Source organism: Procambarus clarkii, unplaced genomic scaffold, assembly GCF_040958095.1.
Source record: "Procambarus clarkii isolate CNS0578487 unplaced genomic scaffold, FALCON_Pclarkii_2.0 HiC_scaffold_501, whole genome shotgun sequence".
Lineage (NCBI taxonomy): Eukaryota > Metazoa > Arthropoda > Malacostraca > Decapoda > Cambaridae > Procambarus > Procambarus clarkii.
The window spans coordinates 70,239-87,836 of NW_027189534.1; the positions used below are offsets into that span (position 1 = coordinate 70,239).

At 45.3% G+C, this 17,598-nt stretch overlaps 2 non-coding genes across 2 annotated transcripts; both read left to right on the top strand.

Moving 5' to 3' along the window:
* The first annotated feature begins 262 nt into the window (after positions 1-262).
* Positions 263-382, top strand: LOC138361600 (5S ribosomal RNA). Its single transcript, XR_011227061.1, has one exon. It is a non-coding gene; the product is annotated as a 5S ribosomal RNA (ribosomal RNA).
* An 8,155-nt stretch (positions 383-8,537) lies between these two features.
* LOC138361590 (5S ribosomal RNA) lies at positions 8,538-8,656 on the top strand. Its single transcript, XR_011227051.1, has one exon. It is a non-coding gene; the product is annotated as a 5S ribosomal RNA (ribosomal RNA).
* Positions 8,657-17,598: the final 8,942 nt, after the last annotated feature.

Below are 17,598 nucleotides of genomic sequence, written 5' to 3' on the forward strand. Positions count from 1 at the left end.
ACACATGTTTGTATTACAAAAGAAAATCCACAAATTCATTAGAAATTGGCAGGGCAGGCTGAGGAAGTAGGTAGATGTAAAATGTCTGTAAATGGCGAAAGAACATAAACCCAAGACTGAATAAACGATGTTAAATATCCATGCCAAGGAGACAAAAATATGTTAGGATACAATTACCATTAAGACACCACAAGCAGGTCCGTATCCTGCCGCGATGACTTAAAAGAGTTGGTTATTAGCCACAATGTGTAGGCAGTCTCATGCCAACGGCCACTACCACGTTGAGAACACCGCTTCTCGTCCGATCAGCGAAGTTAAGCAACGTTGGGTTTGGTTAGTACTTGGATGGGTGACCGCCTGGGAACACCAAATGCTGTTGGCAATAATGTTTTTTGTTTTGTTTTGTTTTGTTTCGTTTGTTTTTGTTTGAATGGCTGGCTCCACGGGAAATTCACGGAGTTGTGTGGAATAAGGCCTGGTAAAATGAATTAATATGTATGTCATGTTTAAAACAAACTCGCTTAATATAGATATTGTGTGAGGCTTTATACAAAAACAAACAACCAAAACAAAACATGTTGTATATATATATATATATATATATATAGCTTAATCCGGGTTTGAACTCGCAACTCCAAGAATACGCATCACTTATATACACTTTACCACTGGACCACTGCTGCAGGACACTAGCTTGATGCTGAGGTATCAATTTAATGACGTAAATGCCATTTCCACAAATAAATGATAATTAAAAAGTATTTGTATGTACAAATCTTTTCTGTTTAAAAGGCTACAATATCAGTTACTGATATAATTTGTGTTAATGTTTCTATACCCACAAGAAGGCATATTTTTGCTTATATGTAAAGGGTACGGAGAAGGAATCCACAGACCATCATTCCCCTCCCCTTCCCTCCCCACCCCCCCCCCCCCCCCCCCCCCCCCCACCCCCAACTCCCACCTACTACCACCACCACCACCACCACCAATCACCACCAATCACCACCAATCACCACCACCACCAATCACCACCACCACATCTAACCGAAAACCCCCTAACACATCAACCCTCCCCCCAATCAACAGGCGAAATAATAACCCTCAAATGCCTGCCTGCCTGCCTGCCTGCAAGCCAATACTAACGGTCTTCTCAGAAAGAAAATCTCTTTGTATCTGTATTACTTGATGAAATGTATGATTCTAATAATGAAAATAAATTTTGATGTCGGTTGTATGAGCATAATGACCAATATGCACATGATATGAATGAATTAAATAGTGTAGTTTTAAGTAATTAGGTTGTAGACACATTAAGCGGATATGATATTTGACGCGTCCAGAACTGGTGATTTTTGGTTTAGTTTTAAATGCACCACCACCACCACCACCACCATTGCTTCCCCAGAGCCTAATTAAGGACCGGTAAAAGGAGTCAATATGTATGTCATCTATAAAACCAAAGAATGAATAAAAAAAACACACACACAAACCTACATAATAGTATTAGGAAGATTGTATGGCAAAAAAAAAAAGTATTATTCCCATTGGGTCGTTTGAACTCGCGACTTCCAAAACACCAGCCACACACCTTACAACCCAGCCACCATAGAGTTGGTATAATTGTGCAACTTTAGTTATAAAAGTAAAGTTTTCTCACATTGTATTGATAACTTAAAGGATTTTTTTTTTTATTTTGCATGTACAAATCTTATTGTCTGTTCTATGAAAAGGCTTGATGTAAATTATGTATTTTTTGAATGATTGAATTGTAGGCACATTAAGCGGATTCGATATTTGATATATCCAGAAAAGGCGATTTATGTTCAGTTTTAAAATGCATCACCGTTAACGCTAAAGGACTGGTAAAATGACTCGATGTTTGTCATTTTTAAAATAAACACTAAAACAAGGCCCTTAACATATATAATGTTTGAATATAAATTGAATGCATATAAATACAAAGTGGGAGTGGCTGGCTGGCTGGCTGGCTGGCTGGCTGGCTGGCTGGCTGGCTGGCTGGCTGGCTGGCTGGCTGGCTGGCTGGCTGGCTGGCTGGCTGGCTGGCTGGCTGCCTGCCTGCCTGCCTGCCTGCCTGCCTGGCTGCCTGGCTGCCTGCCTGCCTGCCTGCCTGCCTGCCTGCCTGCCTGCCTGCCTGGCTGCCTGCCTGCCTGCCTGCCTGCCTGCCTGCCTGCCTGCCTGCCTGCCTGCCTGCCTGCCTGCCTGTCTGGCTGCCTGGCTGCCTGGCTGCCTGCCTGCCTGCCTGCCTGCCTGCCTGCCTGCCTGCCTGCCTGCCTGCCTGCCTTGCCTTGCCTTGCCTTGCCTTGCCCTGCCTTGGCTGCAGCTGGCTGGCTGGCTGGCTGGCTGGCTGGCCGTAAATCAACTCTTAACAACACCACACCACACCACACCACACCATCACTCATCACCCATCACCCACCACCGGCCCCAGTCTCCCAGCCTCTCTTATATACCCGAGCAGGCCCTTTAAATTATTTGAATTGTTGCACTTCGGCCAATGGCAGGCACGATCGCTGCTGCTCAAACATATTCTGGTTCACAAGTATTAATATATATATATATATATATATATATATATATATATATATATATATATATATATATATATATATATATATATATATATATATATATATATTCATGAAACACATTAAAACCTTGATCATTTATTCATTCATTACGTCTAGTGAAGAATTGCTTTTGTTCATTTGTATGATTAAAAATGGATAGAATATGAATTCCTCGCTTAAAGTAAAATATAAAATATATATTGGATTTATATGATTGGTTAATATTCCAAGTGATGCTGAATATCCCCTATAATTTTGTTTTGTTTGTTTGTTATGTACACATTCCAAATGAAATCAATATAAATGTTATTATTAATGTTTGAAAGTTGATTGTCTACTTGAATCTCTCTATTAAAGTGTGTGTGGCTCCGGATGGAGCCTGGTTATGGTATTTGTCGCGGTGGGTGGCAGAAGTGCTTACTTCTTCTCTGTCTTCTTTGGCAAAAGAACTGCCTGAATGTTTGGAAGAACACCTCCCTGTGCAATGGTTACGCCAGACAGAAGTTTGTTGAGTTCTTCGTCGTTGCGGATGGCCAACTGCAAGTGACGTGGGATGATACGGGTCTTCTTGTTGTCACGTGCGGCGTTACCGGCGAGCTCGAGAACTTCGGCAGCGAGGTATTCCATGACGGCTGCCAGGTAGACAGGAGCGCCAGCACCGACGCGTTCGGCGTAGTTGCCCTTACGCAGCAGACGGTGAATTCTGCCCACGGGGAACTGAAGTCCGGCCCTGCTGGAGCGAGACTTTGACTTGCCCTTCACTTTGCCTCCCTTGCCGCGTCCTGACATTGCTGCTGCTGTTGTGGGTTTGTGGTGTTTTAATGCCGGCCCGCAGATCGAGCTTCGTGTTATATACCCCGCTCAGGATCAAGGGAGTCCGCCACTGACCAATCAGCGCGCTCCGCCACGCGACCCGCTCTGAGCTGAGTCGCGAGCGGGATATAAAAGGAAAGCTCGACTCGCGCAAAAGTTCATTATTGTACTGCAACGCCAGCCAGCACGAGCATCATCATGCCACCCAAGGCATCTGGAAAGGCTGCCAAGAAGGCCGGAAAGGCCCAGAAGGCCATTGCCAAGGGCGATAAGAAAAAGAAGCGCAGGAGGAAGGAGAGCTACAGCATCTACATCTACAAAGTGCTGAAGCAGGTCCACCCCGACACTGGTATCTCTTCCAAAGCCATGTCGATCATGAACTCGTTCGTGAACGACATCTTTGAGCGCATCGCCGCCGAGGCTTCTCGCCTGGCCCACTACAACAAGCGTTCCACCATTACCAGTCGGGAGATCCAGACGGCTGTAAGGCTCCTGTTGCCCGGAGAACTGGCCAAGCACGCCGTCTCTGAGGGCACTAAGGCCGTCACCAAGTACACCTCCTCCAAGTAAACGGCTTACTTACTGCCCTGTGGTGGTGGCTTGGCCTCAAACCAACAAACTCGGCTCCATTGGAGCCACACTTTAATTTCTAAAGAGATTGTGAGTGTTAGACACCAATACTATTATAACAAAAACCTCTGTCACTGAAAGCAAATAGCTATAAAATGAGAATATTTATGAAACTGTCTGTGTGTGTTTCTCTCTCTCAGTCTCTGTCTGTCTGTCTGTCTGTCTGTCTGTCTGTCTGTCTGTCTGTCTTGTCTGTCTGTCTGTCTGTCTGTCTGTCTGTCTGTCTGTCTGTCTGTCTGTCTGTCTGTCTGTCTCTCTCTCTCTCTCTCTCTCTCTCTCTCTCTCTCTCTCTCTCTCTCTCTCTCTCTCTCTCTCTCTCTCTCTCTCTCTCTCTCTCTCAACACATATAAGCACTCGGTATCTTTTTTCTAGAGATTAGAGATTCATTGTTATGTTCCACATTAGGATTACTATGCAGGCCACCCTCTTAGGTTTGAAAATGTCAAGAAAACGGTTAATTTAAAATGTCATCTCCTAACTTAACAGATTAAGCCAGAGGACCGAAAACAGAATAAAACAGGACTGGACAGTATGTCACTTATACAAGCTGCTTTTATTTCTAGTACAGTATGACAATTTTTATTTTGGGGGGGGGGGGGGTGGGTGATCCTTGACAGTGCATAAGAGCGAAAAGCGACGGCGTTTTGTTTGTAAGAGAACAGGTTGTACTACAAATGACTTGATTTATTGATATCACGTGTATGTATGACACCTAAATTAGTGTATTTGTTTATTTATTTATTTATTTATTATATGTGTAGATGAAGGTTAATTCATATGACTGATGCTAGGAATGTCTGAAATCTCCTTAGAAGGATATTTTGGCCCTGAGAAGGGCCGAGTTTGGTGTATACTAGGGTGGTCGATTTAGCTTATGCACGCTCTCCACGGATACGGCGAGCAAGCTGAATGTCCTTTGGCATGATGGTGACACGCTTGGCGTGGATGGCACAGAGGTTAGTGTCCTCGAAGAGACCGACCAGGTAAGCCTCGGATGCCTCCTGTAAAGCCATGACGGCAGACGACTGGAAGCGAAGATCGGTCTTGAAGTCCTGGGCAATCTCGCGCACCAGACGCTGGAAGGGAAGTTTCCTGATGAGCAACTCGGTGCTCTTCTGGTAACGACGGATCTCACGCAGGGCGACCGTTCCGGGCCTGTAACGGTGAGGCTTCTTCACACCCCCTGTGGCAGGAGCAGACTTGCGTGCTGCCTTGGTGGCCAGCTGCTTACGAGGAGCCTTGCCTCCCGTGGACTTGCGAGCAGTCTGCTTGGTGCGAGCCATGGTGAACAACTGTGGTTTGTGATGGCCGGCGCCGAAAAATTTTTGCTTATATACGCCGTCTCGAGGCGCTTGCTCGAGCGCCATTGGCTGCTCGACTCGCCTACGTCACCCCGTTGCCCCTCCCCTCCTTCCTCTGGCTGCAGCCAACAGGCGGCTCACCTCAATCACTATTATCGCTGATTTTGCTCTATTTTTTGGATTTGTGCAAAAGTCATTTCACAGGGACGTGAAACAGACGAGTAGGCAACTGCAGTTTTGAAAGCGTTGTGAGAAAGCCGTGTCTACTCGACCACAAGCGTAAAGTAAGGGCAGGCAGGAGTTGCAATGCTACTAGTACGTCCGCTTGATGGGATATAGTCGGGAAATCGTGCGGGCATTCGATCAATTCGATTCACACAACTACAACACCATGACTGGACGCGGCAAGGGAGGCAAGGGACTCGGAAAGGGTGGCGCCAAGCGTCATCGTAAGGTGCTACGTGACAACATCCAGGGCATCACCAAGCCCGCTATTCGTCGCTTAGCTCGTCGTGGCGGCGTCAAGCGTATTTCGGGTCTCATCTACGAAGAGACCCGTGGCGTCCTGAAGGTGTTCCTCGAGAACGTCATCCGTGATGCTGTAACCTACACGGAACACGCCAAGAGGAAGACCGTCACTGCCATGGACGTGGTGTACGCTCTGAAGCGCCAGGGTCGTACCCTCTACGGATTCGGCGGATAAGAGCTTGGCTAATCCATCGATTCCACCCACCACCACCTCAAAACGGGACCTAATTAGGTCCCTATACTTTTTTACTGAAGGGCTTAATAGACGATAACATAAATTGTTTTGATATCAGCTAGCACATTGGGTCTTATGAAATCTATTTTTTATCCTCGCATGCTTAAAGGGACTCTGATTGGGGAGGGGGGGGGGGAAGGTTTGTTACGTTATATACTAGCAGAGCAGGATCATTGGTGGGGGGGGGGGGGGGTGTGAGGGGGGAGAGAGAGAGAGAGAGAGATCTTTCCCAACTCTTCCTTTTTACATGAGGGAGCTACCCGTTTTATTCATTTTATCCTTCTCAGAGCTGTTTTGATAGTATCCAAATGATGGTAAATGAAAAGGGAGGACACGAATATTTACCCAGAATTCAGGACTGGCAATCGATATGCATGTTTGAGTGAGAATCTTTTTCTCTCTCAACTTAGGTATACGTTTATGTCGTACCTAAAAGCGAGAACCACACTATTGGGACAAGTATGCAAGGCCCAATTTTCCTAACAAGCACAGTTAATTTTGTTATTTTCGAACATTTCTTTCCAAATTGGTTTATCCAATTAACAGTATTATATTAAGATCATGAATTGCTGGGTTAGGTTAGGTTAGATTAGCTTAGGTTAGGTTAGGTTAGGTTAGGTTAGGTTAGCTTAGCTTAGCTTGGGTTAGCTTAGGTTAGGTTAGGTTAGCTTAGCTTGGGTTAGCATAGGTTAGGTTAGGTTTGATTACATTTCTATGTTAGATTTAACTCAAATTCAAAACAATTGCCAGTCATTCGGCTTGTTAGTCAACTTGCCTCTAATAGGGGCAATTTGTCTAACAAGACTATTTAGTTTTGTGTGTATATATATATATATATATATATATATATATATATATATATATATATATATATATATATATATATATATATATATATATATATATATATATATTATTATAGCTTCAAGACTCTGAACCAATATAGAAGCATCAAGAGGAAGTGCTTGTGTTATGGGCCAATAGGCCTTCTGCAGTTACTTCCATTCTTATGTTTTTATTCCCATTGGTTCGTGTTTTATCTTGTGTAAATGTCAATCACCTTACCCAAAACTTTGGTACCATATCACCTCACCCATGTATGTATGTATATATATATATATATATATATATATATATATATATATATATATATATATATATATATATATATATATATATATATATATATATATAATATACAGAGTAAATCTACCCCAAAAGTAATGATTTATTTGTCTACAAAACTAAACTCTTTTTTGGAATCATATGAGGCCCCTCCACTGAGGGGGGGAGGCCTGGATGTTTATTGTCATGTGTATTCATGCTGCTTGCATGTCGTCGTTTATTTTGCCTTTGTTGTTTTTTTGACAGCTTTCTTTGCCTTGGGTGGTTTGGGAGATTTTGAAGCTCTCTTTATTTTGGGCTTTTTGTTCCCAACAACAAGCTGCTGCTGCTGCTTCTTTTTCAAGGCTGTAGGTGGTTTGTTGCTTGTGGCGGCTTTCTTGGGAGTTACCACGGCCTTCTTTGCTGCTGTAGATGGTTTCTTGGTTGTGGTGGCTTTCTTGGGAGTTAGAACGGCCCTCTTCTCTGCTACGGCCAGCTTGAATGATCCACTAGCTCCACTTCCCTTGGTCTGAACAAGAATGCCGTCAGCCACTGCTTTCTTGAGAAATCTTCGGATGTAAATGGCGATCTTGGCAGCCTCGACTTTGTTGTTGGCAACAACGTACTTCTTGATTGCTTGTAGAGACGAGCCCTTACGGTCTTTGAGTGCTGCGACCGCGGCTAGAACCATTTGACTAGTTTTCGGGTGAGCAACCTGGACGCGAGGTTTCCTGGTGGTGGCCACCACAGCAGCAGCAGCAGCCGCAGCCTTCTTGGTAGGCTTTGCTTCTACCATGATGATGATGAACCAACCAAGGTGATGAGAGACGCTCAGACAGTCACGGGGGAATGATGCTGCCGCCGCTTGAGCCGAACCTATTTATGTGCCGGCACGGTACAGAAGCTGCAACCTGGCAACTCGTCCACCAATCACGACGGTTGGTTTTACGGCTCCGAAACCTGGATCCCATATCTTCTCTAAAATAGAAGCATTTGTTCATGTTCTTTGTAAAAGTATCATAAAGCAGGACAGATGAGACAAATATCATAAAAACTGAAGAGCAGATGAGCACACACATGTTTGTATTACAAAAGAAAATCCACAAATTCATTAGAAATTGGCAGGGCAGGCTGAGGAAGTAGGTAGATGTAAAATGTCTGTAAATGGCGAAAGAACATAAACCCAAGACTGAATAAACGATGTTAAATATCCATGCCAAGGAGACAAAAATATGTTAGGATACAATTACCATTAAGACACCACAAGCAGGTCCGTATCCTGCCGCGATGACTTAAAAGAGTTGGTTATTAGCCACAATGTGTAGGCAGTCTCATGCCAACGGCCACACCACGTTGAGAACACCGCTTCTCGTCCGATCAGCGAAGTTAAGCAACGTTGGGTTTGGTTAGTACTTGGATGGGTGACCGCCTGGGAACACCAAATGCTGTTGGCAATAATGTTTTTTGTTTTGTTTTGTTTTGTTTCGTTTGTTTTTGTTTGAATGGCTGGCTCCACGGGAAATTCACGGAGTTGTGTGGAATAAGGCCTGGTAAAATGAATTAATATGTATGTCATGTTTAAAACAAACTCGCTTAATATAGATATTGTGTGAGGCTTTATACAAAAACAAACAACCAAAACAAAACATGTTGTATATATATATATATATATATATAGCTTAATCCGGGTTTGAACTCGCAACTCCAAGAATACGCATCACTTATATACACTTTACCACTGGACCACTGCTGCAGGACACTAGCTTGATGCTGAGGTATCAATTTAATGACGTAAATGCCATTTCCACAAATAAATGATAATTAAAAAGTATTTGTATGTACAAATCTTTTCTGTTTAAAAGGCTACAATATCAGTTACTGATATAATTTGTGTTAATGTTTCTATACCCACAAGAAGGCATATTTTTGCTTATATGTAAAGGGTACGGAGAAGGAATCCACAGACCATCATTCCCCTCCCCTTCCCTCCCCACCCCCCCCCCCCCCCACCCCCCCACCCCCAACTCCCACCTACTACCACCACCACCACCACCACCAATCACCACCAATCACCACCAATCACCACCACCACCAATCACCACCACCACATCTAACCGAAAACCCCCTAACACATCAACCCTCCCCCCAATCAACAGGCGAAATAATAACCCTCAAATGCCTGCCTGCCTGCCTGCCTGCAAGCCAATACTAACGGTCTTCTCAGAAAGAAAATCTCTTTGTATCTGTATTACTTGATGAAATGTATGATTCTAATAATGAAAATAAATTTTGATGTCGGTTGTATGAGCATAATGACCAATATGCACATGATATGAATGAATTAAATAGTGTAGTTTTAAGTAATTAGGTTGTAGACACATTAAGCGGATATGATATTTGACGCGTCCAGAACTGGTGATTTTTGGTTTAGTTTTAAATGCACCACCACCACCACCACCACCACCACCATTGCTTCCCCAGAGCCTAATTAAGGACCGGTAAAAGGAGTCAATATGTATGTCATCTATAAAACCAAAGAATGAATAAAAAAAACACACACACAAACCTACATAATAGTATTAGGAAGATTGTATGGCAAAAAAAAAAAGTATTATTCCCATTGGGTCGTTTGAACTCGCGACTTCCAAAACACCAGCCACACACCTTACAACCCAGCCACCATAGAGTTGGTATAATTGTGCAACTTTAGTTATAAAAGTAAAGTTTTCTCACATTGTATTGATAACTTAAAGGATTTTTTTTTTTATTTTGCATGTACAAATCTTATTGTCTGTTCTATGAAAAGGCTTGATGTAAATTATGTATTTTTTGAATGATTGAATTGTAGGCACATTAAGCGGATTCGATATTTGATATATCCAGAAAAGGCGATTTATGTTCAGTTTTAAAATGCATCACCGTTAACGCTAAAGGACTGGTAAAATGACTCGATGTTTGTCATTTTTAAAATAAACACTAAAACAAGGCCCTTAACATATATAATGTTTGAATATAAATTGAATGCATATAAATACAAAGTGGGAGTGGCTGGCTGGCTGGCTGGCTGGCTGGCTGGCTGGCTGGCTGGCTGGCTGGCTGGCTGGCTGGCTGGCTGGCTGGCTGGCTGGCTGGCTGGCTGGCTGGCTGGCTGGCTGCCTGCCTGCCTGCCTGCCTGCCTGCCTGGCTGCCTGGCTGCCTGCCTGCCTGCCTGCCTGCCTGCCTGCCTGCCTGCCTGCCTGGCTGCCTGCCTGCCTGCCTGCCTGCCTGCCTGCCTGCCTGCCTGCCTGCCTGTCTGGCTGCCTGGCTGCCTGGCTGCCTGCCTGCCTGCCTGCCTGCCTGCCTGCCTGCCTGCCTGCCTGCCTGCCTGCCTTGCCTTGCCTTGCCTTGCCTTGCCTTGCCCTGCCTTGGCTGCAGCTGGCTGGCTGGCTGGCTGGCTGGCTGGCCGTAAATCAACTCTTAACAACACCACACCACACCACACCACACCATCACTCATCACCCATCACCCACCACCGGCCCCAGTCTCCCAGCCTCTCTTATATACCCGAGCAGGCCCTTTAAATTATTTGAATTGTTGCACTTCGGCCAATGGCAGGCACGATCGCTGCTGCTCAAACATATTCTGGTTCACAAGTATTAATATATATATATATATATATATATATATATATATATATATATATATATATATATATATATATATATATATATATATATATATATATATATTCATGAAACACATTAAAACCTTGATCATTTATTCATTCATTACGTCTAGTGAAGAATTGCTTTTGTTCATTTGTATGATTAAAAATGGATAGAATATGAATTCCTCGCTTAAAGTAAAATATAAAATATATATTGGATTTATATGATTGGTTAATATTCCAAGTGATGCTGAATATCCCCTATAATTTTGTTTTGTTTGTTTGTTATGTACACATTCCAAATGAAATCAATATAAATGTTATTATTAATGTTTGAAAGTTGATTGTCTACTTGAATCTCTCTATTAAAGTGTGTGTGGCTCCGGATGGAGCCTGGTTATGGTATTTGTCGCGGTGGGTGGCAGAAGTGCTTACTTCTTCTCTGTCTTCTTTGGCAAAAGAACTGCCTGAATGTTTGGAAGAACACCTCCCTGTGCAATGGTTACGCCAGACAGAAGTTTGTTGAGTTCTTCGTCGTTGCGGATGGCCAACTGCAAGTGACGTGGGATGATACGGGTCTTCTTGTTGTCACGTGCGGCGTTACCGGCGAGCTCGAGAACTTCGGCAGCGAGGTATTCCATGACGGCTGCCAGGTAGACAGGAGCGCCAGCACCGACGCGTTCGGCGTAGTTGCCCTTACGCAGCAGACGGTGAATTCTGCCCACGGGGAACTGAAGTCCGGCCCTGCTGGAGCGAGACTTTGACTTGCCCTTCACTTTGCCTCCCTTGCCGCGTCCTGACATTGCTGCTGCTGTTGTGGGTTTGTGGTGTTTTAATGCCGGCCCGCAGATCGAGCTTCGTGTTATATACCCCGCTCAGGATCAAGGGAGTCCGCCACTGACCAATCAGCGCGCTCCGCCACGCGACCCGCTCTGAGCTGAGTCGCGAGCGGGATATAAAAGGAAAGCTCGACTCGCGCAAAAGTTCATTATTGTACTGCAACGCCAGCCAGCACGAGCATCATCATGCCACCCAAGGCATCTGGAAAGGCTGCCAAGAAGGCCGGAAAGGCCCAGAAGGCCATTGCCAAGGGCGATAAGAAAAAGAAGCGCAGGAGGAAGGAGAGCTACAGCATCTACATCTACAAAGTGCTGAAGCAGGTCCACCCCGACACTGGTATCTCTTCCAAAGCCATGTCGATCATGAACTCGTTCGTGAACGACATCTTTGAGCGCATCGCCGCCGAGGCTTCTCGCCTGGCCCACTACAACAAGCGTTCCACCATTACCAGTCGGGAGATCCAGACGGCTGTAAGGCTCCTGTTGCCCGGAGAACTGGCCAAGCACGCCGTCTCTGAGGGCACTAAGGCCGTCACCAAGTACACCTCCTCCAAGTAAACGGCTTACTTACTGCCCTGTGGTGGTGGCTTGGCCTCAAACCAACAAACTCGGCTCCATTGGAGCCACACTTTAATTTCTAAAGAGATTGTGAGTGTTAGACACCAATACTATTATAACAAAAACCTCTGTCACTGAAAGCAAATAGCTATAAAATGAGAATATTTATGAAACTGTCTGTGTGTGTTTCTCTCTCTCAGTCTCTGTCTGTCTGTCTGTCTGTCTGTCTGTCTGTCTGTCTGTCTGTCTTGTCTGTCTGTCTGTCTGTCTGTCTGTCTGTCTGTCTGTCTGTCTGTCTGTCTGTCTGTCTGTCTGTCTCTCTCTCTCTCTCTCTCTCTCTCTCTCTCTCTCTCTCTCTCTCTCTCTCTCTCTCTCTCTCTCTCTCTCTCTCTCTCTCTCTCTCTCTCTCTCAACACATATAAGCACTCGGTATCTTTTTTCTAGAGATTAGAGATTCATTGTTATGTTCCACATTAGGATTACTATGCAGGCCACCCTCTTAGGTTTGAAAATGTCAAGAAAACGGTTAATTTAAAATGTCATCTCCTAACTTAACAGATTAAGCCAGAGGACCGAAAACAGAATAAAACAGGACTGGACAGTATGTCACTTATACAAGCTGCTTTTATTTCTAGTACAGTATGACAATTTTTATTTTGGGGGGGGGGGGTGGGTGATCCTTGACAGTGCATAAGAGCGAAAAGCGACGGCGTTTTGTTTGTAAGAGAACAGGTTGTACTACAAATGACTTGATTTATTGATATCACGTGTATGTATGACACCTAAATTAGTGTATTTGTTTATTTATTTATTTATTTATTATATGTGTAGATGAAGGTTAATTCATATGACTGATGCTAGGAATGTCTGAAATCTCCTTAGAAGGATATTTTGGCCCTGAGAAGGGCCGAGTTTGGTGTATACTAGGGTGGTCGATTTAGCTTATGCACGCTCTCCACGGATACGGCGAGCAAGCTGAATGTCCTTTGGCATGATGGTGACACGCTTGGCGTGGATGGCACAGAGGTTAGTGTCCTCGAAGAGACCGACCAGGTAAGCCTCGGATGCCTCCTGTAAAGCCATGACGGCAGACGACTGGAAGCGAAGATCGGTCTTGAAGTCCTGGGCAATCTCGCGCACCAGACGCTGGAAGGGAAGTTTCCTGATGAGCAACTCGGTGCTCTTCTGGTAACGACGGATCTCACGCAGGGCGACCGTTCCGGGCCTGTAACGGTGAGGCTTCTTCACACCCCCTGTGGCAGGAGCAGACTTGCGTGCTGCCTTGGTGGCCAGCTGCTTACGAGGAGCCTTGCCTCCCGTGGACTTGCGAGCAGTCTGCTTGGTGCGAGCCATGGTGAACAACTGTGGTTTGTGATGGCCGGATTAACGGATTAAAAAGTCCATAGAGCTGGCAAGCAGGGGATGGAAGAACGGGGCGAGGTTGCAGAAATCTTGAGCAAGGATCTGGAGATGAGGTGAAGAGGGGAGATGAAAGATCGGTGGCCCAACCACCGTGGATTTGAGCTTGATCAGATGAAAGTAGAATTGAGTGGGGTGTCATTTGCAATACACACAGAGGCCGGGAACGCAAGCAGCTGGCAGTGGAGGTTTGATGTCAGATGATGTTAAGTCAGTTCGTTAGGAGTCTTCTTTCTTGTTGATTTCACCAAACTTTGATCGTTGTTCTTTTTTTTGGGCTTGTCGGTCTTGGTGGTCACGGTTCGTGTTGATGCTTGAAGGTGATCTTTCCTTGGGGGTGATGGTGTACCGACAGATACGTCCTCATCCGATTCATCAGATGAGTGAGGAGCAGGGGTGTTGACACGCTGGGGTAGATTTCTTGAAGGTTGGGTTCTTGAGGGTTGATGTCTTGAAGGTAGAGTTCTCGGAGGGTGTGTAACAGCGGTAGGTACTGCAGCAGAAGGTGCTGCATAGTCGGTACCCTCTATAGGGTCACACCAAGGGTCGATAGCAGCGAAATTCGTCACTAAGACGGGTGAAGGGACAGCAGCAGCTGGAGAAGCGTGTGGAGCAGGAGCTGACAGTATGTCAGAAAGCGTGGCTGCGTTCACAGTGATGTCATGGTTGGTAACGGGAACTGATGCAGAAGTGGGGGTCACATGAGGCAGAGTCTTGTGAGCTGTAGGTACCCGAACAGGATCTGAGGGCTGCATTGCAGTGGCGGAATCGTCGTCGTCGGATGTAGAGTCAGCATCCTCCTCTACAGGGTCAGTTGTTGGAGATGAACGCGGAGCGTTGAAAACTTCCTCAGGAACAATGAAGGTAGGGAGACCGTTCGCCTTGTACAGAATTTTCAGAAGCCTCACGAATTCTCGGGGGTTATTGCCAGCAGTAATTCTGGCTGTTGATATCAGAGCTTTTACTGTGCTCTGCCCAATTAGCTTTGTCTTTGGTTGGGCCGGTGGCGATGGCTGGCTCGACGAATCGCTGGTTGGCGTTTGGGAGCTGGCTCCCCATTGGCTGGTAGTAGCAGTGGGACGTCCTCCCGGGAGCTCCGGGAAGATGGCGGCTTGGGCGTTGAAACCTGAAGTAGAGGTGGTCGCTGATTGGCTTGTTGCTTCAGAGGTACTGGCTCCGGTTGAAGATGTGGATTTCTCCATGTTTTTAATAGCGTTTTGTCTGTGAGGACAATGTATGGAGATTGCTGGATGATCGCCTTTGCACAGCAAGCAGCATAGTGTTTCAGACTTGCAGATGGAGTAATGGTGGTCAGCTGAGCAGAGGCTACACTTCTGAATCCGCTGGGTACATTTGCTGGTGGAGTGGGTGTACTCGTAGCATCGGAGGCACTGGTTGACGATGTGAAAACGTTCCATCTTCACACGGAAAGGCGGAATGTGAATTCCAAAGCTGTAAACTCCATTTCTGGTAGCCATAGTAGCCGAAGCTACCGTCTCGAAGGTCAGCTTCAGGGAGCGACTTGAATTGAAGAATTGAGCTTGGTGAAGCCGTAGGTCCGGGTTTGATGCCTTGAAGTCGTGCATGAACGCACTATCATCAGCGTCATCTTGTTCCACGATCCATTGACTGAGATCGTGAATAACGACAGAGTGTTCAGCCAGGTACTGGCGTGGGAAGTTGAGACGAAGGTGTTGGTTGGAGAAGTTAGCGCTGTAAGACAGAAGTTTGTCGACTTCCTCCTCACTATAAAAGAAGAAAAGGATGTCCGTGCCTTCCTGCTTGATGTCGTTGGGTGTTACTCCTGCAACGTCTTTAAAGAGCTTCAGGAGAGATGTCTTGGAGAATGGATGTTCGTTGAGGGGCGTACCCCTGATCTTGAAGCGTTTGTGACGCATAATGAGCTTCCTGGAGGCCGATGGATCTCTCTCAAAGACTACACGTCACTGAAGATGGCCTCCCGTCTCTACCCGGCATAAAATACCAAGTTAGGAGTGGGGTCTGACCATCTAGAGAGACGCAAGTCTGCTGCCAATTGTTTATCCACCCTGCAGTACTGGGTGCGAGAGAGAAGAGCTGGAGCAACGCGAGCACGTCCGACCGCGACGGTTGCTAGTTGCTGAGTCTCGTGATCTGATGTGATGGCCGGCGCCGAAAAATTTTTGCTTATATACGCCGTCTCGAGGCGCTTGCTCGAGCGCCATTGGCTGCTCGACTCGCCTACGTCACCCCGTTGCCCCTCCCCTCCTTCCTCTGGCTGCAGCCAACAGGCGGCTCACCTCAATCACTATTATCGCTGATTTTGCTCTATTTTTTGGATTTGTGCAAAAGTCATTTCACAGGGACGTGAAACAGACGAGTAGGCAACTGCAGTTTTGAAAGCGTTGTGAGAAAGCCGTGTCTACTCGACCACAAGCGTAAAGTAAGGGCAGGCAGGAGTTGCAATGCTACTAGTACGTCCGCTTGATGGGATATAGTCGGGAAATCGTGCGGGCATTCGATCAATTCGATTCACACAACTACAACACCATGACTGGACGCGGCAAGGGAGGCAAGGGACTCGGAAAGGGTGGCGCCAAGCGTCATCGTAAGGTGCTACGTGACAACATCCAGGGCATCACCAAGCCCGCTATTCGTCGCTTAGCTCGTCGTGGCGGCGTCAAGCGTATTTCGGGTCTCATCTACGAAGAGACCCGTGGCGTCCTGAAGGTGTTCCTCGAGAACGTCATCCGTGATGCTGTAACCTACACGGAACACGCCAAGAGGAAGACCGTCACTGCCATGGACGTGGTGTACGCTCTGAAGCGCCAGGGTCGTACCCTCTACGGATTCGGCGGATAAGAGCTTGGCTAATCCATCGATTCCACCCACCACCACCTCAAAACGGGACCTAATTAGGTCCCTATACTTTTTTACTGAAGGGCTTAATAGACGATAACATAAATTGTTTTGATATCAGCTAGCACATTGGGTCTTATGAAATCTATTTTTTATCCTCGCATGCTTAAAGGGACTCTGATTGGGGAGGGGGGGGGGGGAAGGTTTGTTACGTTATATACTAGCAGAGCAGGATCATTGGTGGGGGGGGGGGGGGGTGTGAGGGGGAGAGAGAGAGAGAGAGAGATCTTTCCCAACTCTTCCTTTTTACATGAGGGAGCTACCCGTTTTATTCATTTTATCCTTCTCAGAGCTGTTTTGATAGTATCCAAATGATGGTAAATGAAAAGGGAGGACACGAATATTTACCCAGAATTCAGGACTGGCAATCGATATGCATGTTTGAGTGAGAATCTTTTTCTCTCTCAACTTAGGTATACGTTTATGTCGTACCTAAAAGCGAGAACCACACTATTGGGACAAGTATGCAAGGCCCAATTTTCCTAACAAGCACAGTTAATTTTGTTATTTTCGAACATTTCTTTCCAAATTGGTTTATCCAATTAACAGTATTATATTAAGATCATGAATTGCTGGGTTAGATTAGCTTAGGTTAGGTTAGGTTAGGTTAGCTTAGCTTAGCTTGGGTTAGCTTAGGTTAGGTTAGGTTAGCTTAGCTTGGGTTAGCATAGGTTAGGTTAGGTTTGATTACATTTCTATGTTAGATTTAACTCAAATTCAAAACAATTGCCAGTCATTCGGCTTGTTAGTCAACTTGCCTCTAATAGGGGCAATTTGTCTAACAAGACTATTTAGTTTTGTGTGTATATATATATATATATATATATATATATATATATATATATATATATATATATATATATATATATATATATATATATATATATATATATATATATTATTATAGCTTCAAGACTCTGAACCAATATAGAAGCATCAAGAGGAAGTGCTTGTGTTATGGGCCAATAGGCCTTCTGCAGTTACTTCCATTCTTATGTTTTTATTCCCATTGGTTCGTGTTTTATCTTGTGTAAA